The sequence below is a fragment of the Galeopterus variegatus genome, unplaced genomic scaffold (assembly GCF_000696425.1).
Source record: "Galeopterus variegatus unplaced genomic scaffold, G_variegatus-3.0.2 Scaffold3646, whole genome shotgun sequence".
NCBI classification, from domain to species: Eukaryota; Metazoa; Chordata; class Mammalia; order Dermoptera; family Cynocephalidae; genus Galeopterus; species Galeopterus variegatus.
In genome coordinates this window covers 104702-110293 of record NW_007729757.1, presented here as the reverse complement: position 1 = coordinate 110293, position 5592 = coordinate 104702, and the positions used below count along the sequence as shown (strand labels likewise).

The following is a 5592-nucleotide window of genomic DNA, read 5'->3' as shown; positions in this document are numbered from 1 at the left end:
ATGCCTAATCCATGGCAATTTTCCTGCTCCAAATTTACCTCTCTAGCATACTGTACCCTCCCTGTCTGCTGATCCACTGGGCCTGTCCCAGAAAGGAAACTACTGCACCACTCTTTCCCATGCCCTCCTTATCCACCGATGAATTTTAGTGGATTATGGCTAGCCAAACACAAATTCTGAAAACATAAAGAAAAGATTGTAATTGACAAATCCTTTGTTTTCAAGTTATTCATGTGGCCTTTCAGCAATAACACAAAGCTCTCTTTGTCCTTGAAAAACAGAAAGACCTCTTAACTCACCAAGTATTTTAATCTAGTCAAATATGGTGGGTTGGCTAATGCGTGAATACTGGCCTGGTACAAAGAAAGTGCTGTGAATAACTCATTTTTGAGCCATATATACCGCTAAATTTGCAACCATAAACAATACATCGGTAAAAGATTGAGAGGAATGAAAGAATGTTGAAAGATTTATAGTAGGAATAATTCAAGAGGATGGGATATTAAGACTATAAAGAAAAGAGTAAGATCCCAGGATTATATTTAGCCTGCAAAACAGAAGTCGCCAGAGTACTTTAATAATGTGTTTCTAAGTCATAAAATAAACACAGAATAGATGGTGCCCAGGTGGTCTTTATCTGGGGATAAGAAAAAATGAGCATGTAAAACATGAGGAAGAATTTAGGTTAAAAACAAAGTAACATTTTCATTTAATATGTTCTTCATTTAAAAATAAAACTGTGCACTTTTCTCTACATATATCATACTTTAATAAAAAGTTGTTAAAGAAAAGACTGATTTTCTTATGTGTGAGATTACTTTGGAATGGTCAGAGAGTTACATGGTTTCTAAAGTTTAGTGATCATGACTGTGGCCTCTGCTACCAGATTGCTTTGACTAAAATCTAGCATCACTGCTTTCCGTTTGTATGACCTCGGGCAAACCTCTCTCCTAGCTTCTTCTAGCCTCATTTCCCATTTTTAAAATGGAATAATGAGAGTGTCCACCAACTCATGTCGTTATGAGATTAGATAATGTATGTGTCCCAGTTATGATTTGGTTTTGTTTTAAAAGGCAGAGAATATCCAAATATTAGTGATCTAAACAGGAGAGAAATTATTTTTCCGTCATGAATGAGTCCCAGTGGATGTCTTGACCTGGTGTCGTGTAGCCAGGCCCGATCTCATCTGGTTGCTTTATCGTATATGACTTCCATTCATAAGTATGTGTCTGTGCTACCCACCTAGTCATTGTCTGCATTTTAGTCATCATGAAGGATAAGGAAAAGGTTCTTTCTTGAGAACAGTTCCTGGAAGTTGCAGTTCCATTCCCAACCCATTGGTCAGAACTTAACTGCATGGTGACATCTAGGCACAAGGGAGTCCAGAAAGCATAGTCTTTATTCCAGACAGCTCCATGAGGGGTTTTCAAAAAGCTCCTGGAAAGATTTTTATTATCTTTTAATTCTATTTTTCCATGAACTTTTTGCAATACCTTCACATATCCAGCCATAAATCAGGAGTCTTATTTATATAGATGAAGGGGATTAGTATAGATGAATATAGTTGTTGATAGAGGATAAATATTTAGAGCTAACAACTTCTGCTACACTGTGCAAAATGCTTAGCACAGAGTCTGGCAGTAAAGGAAAACTCTTATGATTGTTATCATTGCAAACTCAGATTCAAATATCCAGCATCCCATCAGCTGTTTTCATCTGGGTCTTTCACAGGCATTACCAACTCAACATTTCTAAAAATAAAGTCATTATCTCCCTTTTTATTTCCTCTCCTCCACTGTTTACCCGCTCACAGGTCATCTGGCCAGCCTCTTGTGTTCCTAGTCTTAGATAATGGCATTACCAGGCCTCCACCTTGGAGCTGTTCTGTACCCCGTCTTTTGCTTCACTCACTACATCTCGTCAGTTTCAAAGACCTGTTAATTCTCCTTGAGTGATTTTGAAAAGACTGTCTTTGAGATCAGAAATTCTTTCTTCCACTTGCTCTAGCCTGCTGCTTACTGTCTCAGATGTAGTTTTTATTTTGTTGAATTAGTCTTTCAGTTCCAGGAGTTCTGCTACGTTCTTTTTTATGGTATTTAACTCTGTAAGTTTCCTCCTTCATGTCCTGGATTGTTTTTCTTATTTTGTTGTGTTGTCTGAGTCTTCTTGTATCTCACTGAGTTTCTTTAAGATTGTTACTCAGAATTCACTTTCAGAAATTTCAAGGCTTTCCTGTTGTTTGAGGTCTGGTATTTGAGATTTATAGTGGTGGTGCCATAGTTTTGTTGTTGTTGTTGTTCTTCTTCTGTATTTCTAGTATCCCTATGTTGACGCCTAGTCATCTAGTGGAACAGTTGCTTCTTCTGTTACCCCAGGGGGCTTTTCTATCACTCCCATAGATTTGTTATATATCGCCCATTGGGTGGGGTGTTTTAATATTGTTTCTGAATAGATTCAGTAGTTTCAGTAGTTAGAGGTAGACGCAATAGTTCTGGGTAGACTCAATGGTTCTGGGCTGTATCTGTGGCTGGAGCTGTGTGCATGGCTGGGCTCTTACGGGTGGGTGAGGCCACATGGGCAGCTGAAAGGCTGTAGCTGCATGGGTAGCTGGGGCCACATGGGCTGCATGGGCTGCACACTGGGGATCACTGCACAGGATGAACTCCTGTGTGGGGAGATGGGCTATGGTGCTGGGAATAGACAATGGCATGGGGGACCATGGCAAAGATGGAGGCAGGCTGGGGCAGGAGCAAGATGAAGTTATTGCTGGGAAGAGCTCATGGCTGAGCAGATTCTTTCTGCTATAAGGGAAAATTCCTCTTGGCTGATCCTTTCGCTGGAGACGTGGTGGTGGCTGCAGCTCTGTGTCTCTTTCTCCTGTTCACCACCCTGCTTGGTTTTCATGCTCCACAGGTTCCTCACCAGGCTCCCACTGCCCTCCCATGCCCTTCTACCAATGCTATTCCCCGTATTTGGGTGTCCATTGGTCCTTTTCTGTGCCCCCTCTAGTCCACCATCTTGCCTTGCCCCCATTCTCCTTGAGAAATGTCCCTCAGATATATACTCTTCTCTTTGCTCTCACTGTTCGTGACTTTAACCTCACAAGTCTTTAGAATCATTCACAAGGCCTGCTGTGGGTCAGATTTATCCCCCTAAAGTTCATATGTTGGAAACTTGATTCCCATTTTAACAGTGTTGAGGGTGGGAAATCTGATTATGATATTTTGAAAGGTGGGGCCTTTCAGAGGTGATTGGATTGAAGGGACTGTGCCCTCATCAGTGGCTTGATCCATTCATAGAGCAATGGGTTGATGGCTTAATGGGTTGTCATGGGTGTAATTCTGATGGCTTTATAAGGACAGCAAGAGAGAGGGTTATGTCTCTTGCTCATGCCATTCTCACCATGTGATAGATATCCTGTTCACCACGGGACTCTGTACAGAATCACCATTAAGAAGAAGGCCCTTACCAGATGTGTTCCCTGGACCTTAGACTTCCCAGCTGCCCAAATGGTAAGCAATAAATTTTGTTCCTTTATAAACTACCCAGTTTGAGGTATTCTGTTACAAGCAACAGAAAATGAATGAATACAAGTCCCACCATAGTCTGACTACAGTGTGTTATTCAGCTCAACATATCTTGTACTTCAGGTACTTCATGCTAAAAAGATGAGAAGCAAATATTTATATTTTGGTTGTATTAGGCAAATTTTGAACAAAATATTTATTTATTTAATAAAAGATTTGTTTTTTTTAAAGCTGAAAATACAATATGGGTCTTTATTTTACAGTAATGTATAATTACATAATTTATTAAAATTAATTTAACACAATTAATACACAAAATATGAACAGCAGTCATTTTTAGTTTTGATAAGTACTTCAAATATAGTTAAGCTGGGATGGCAAAACTATACTAAGCAACATTTGCATCAATGTATCTAGCTCACTAGCTCAGGCTGAACATCAGTCCTCTGAACCTCTTCTTCAGGCATGCAAAAACAATACTAACCAGCTTAATATGTTATCCCAAAAGTGACAATTCAGCAGTTCCAAATAATGTGTGAAAGGATCCACCATATCTCCTGGACTGTCTGCAAATCCCAGCATTTCTTCATCTTGACATGCTAAGATCAAACTATGAAGTTTCTTCTACCAATCCAATGAAGCCTTCCAATTATCTTTATCTTTAGAAATAGGAAGCATCTGGTAACCTCTCTGGCCTTCCATTAGTCTACCTGAGCGTAACTGTTGTTCACAAAGCCATGAACCAAGTAAATAAAATTCACCTGACTCAACTGACTAGTAGTAGCCAGAAATCTTGTGCATCAATAGATCTGCCCAGTGTAGGATTCAGAACCTGGTCTGCAAGCAAATCCACCATCAAAGTTCATACAGGATAAAACAAATTCGATTGCCTTTTCCACATTAATAGCATCAAGCTTCCCCACTAGGGCCAAAGTTGCCACCGCACAATTTTGTATCAATTTCTTCTCAAATGTCTCTAGCAACAGAAACATATACTTTGAACATATTCCACAACTTTATTTATGTCAGTATCATTAATACTGTCACACAGAGTAAGAATCTGGACAGCACTAAGACTGTACAAAAGATGAGGATCATGTCCAATACAAGCATTTATTCCACCACTTTCAGGTTGGCATGACTTAATGAATGTCAGAATTTCTTCCCTATTCAAGTAATAAAGTTGTCCCATGAGATCCATTACTGTCAGACCCCAATAGATACCACTTAGTCTCAAATAATCAGACATATGATATTCTGAACTTCAGTCCTCTGCATGCAGGAGATGGATAAGAATCATCTTTATTTGAGCCATAGGACACCATATAATGTGCATGTTTTTCCAATAATTGGGTGTCGGGTGCATCTGACTTGCTAATAACATCCTTCTGTTGTGTGCCCATGTCTGAGAGTGAAAAAAAAAAAAAAAGCTGATTTAACTTTTACCAAAGATTGTGATGAAAAATCTAGATAAGCAGTCAGTTTTATATGCTGCAATAAATGCAAAATTAGAAACCCTTTTCTTAATGGGGCATCTCTAATACGTCCTAACGTGTGAAAAAGTTGCCATGAAATTTTCTAAAAAGTACATTCTTTTAACTTGGTCATTTATAATTTTCCCCTGAAAGCCTACAGACTCACAAGAAAGTGAGAACATTTCGGTGTTTCATGTTTCTGTTCCAACGTTTCCCCCATACTCTGTTAAAGATTTGTAAATGACCCATAAATGAATTAAACTCTTGTAATAAAAATAAACTTGCTTTGTAAGCAGTTGAGTTCTAGCTATTTGGTTGCTGTAAGTTCTTAATCACATTTCTGTCTGGTCTGTTTAATGTTCAGACTCTTTTCCTTTGCCATTAAAGGAAAAATAATCTGTCAATAAAAATGGATTTTTAAGTAAAGTTATAAATAAAATTTGGCTAATTTTTGTAGGCTCATTTTAGTTAAGCCTTTTACCTATTTCAACTTTAAGGTGGGGTTAAGCTAAAGTAATTCTATTACATAATGAGAGAATTTGAACTGATTTACTTCAGATCTGCTCTAATTATATTTTCAATATCTTGAT

General features: G+C 38.4%; 1 pseudogene; it reads right to left on the bottom strand.

Moving 5' to 3' along the window:
* Positions 1 to 3940: 3940 nt before the first annotated feature.
* On the bottom strand, positions 3941 to 4930 carry LOC103601239 (annotated as a pseudogene).
* Positions 4931 to 5592: the final 662 nt, after the last annotated feature.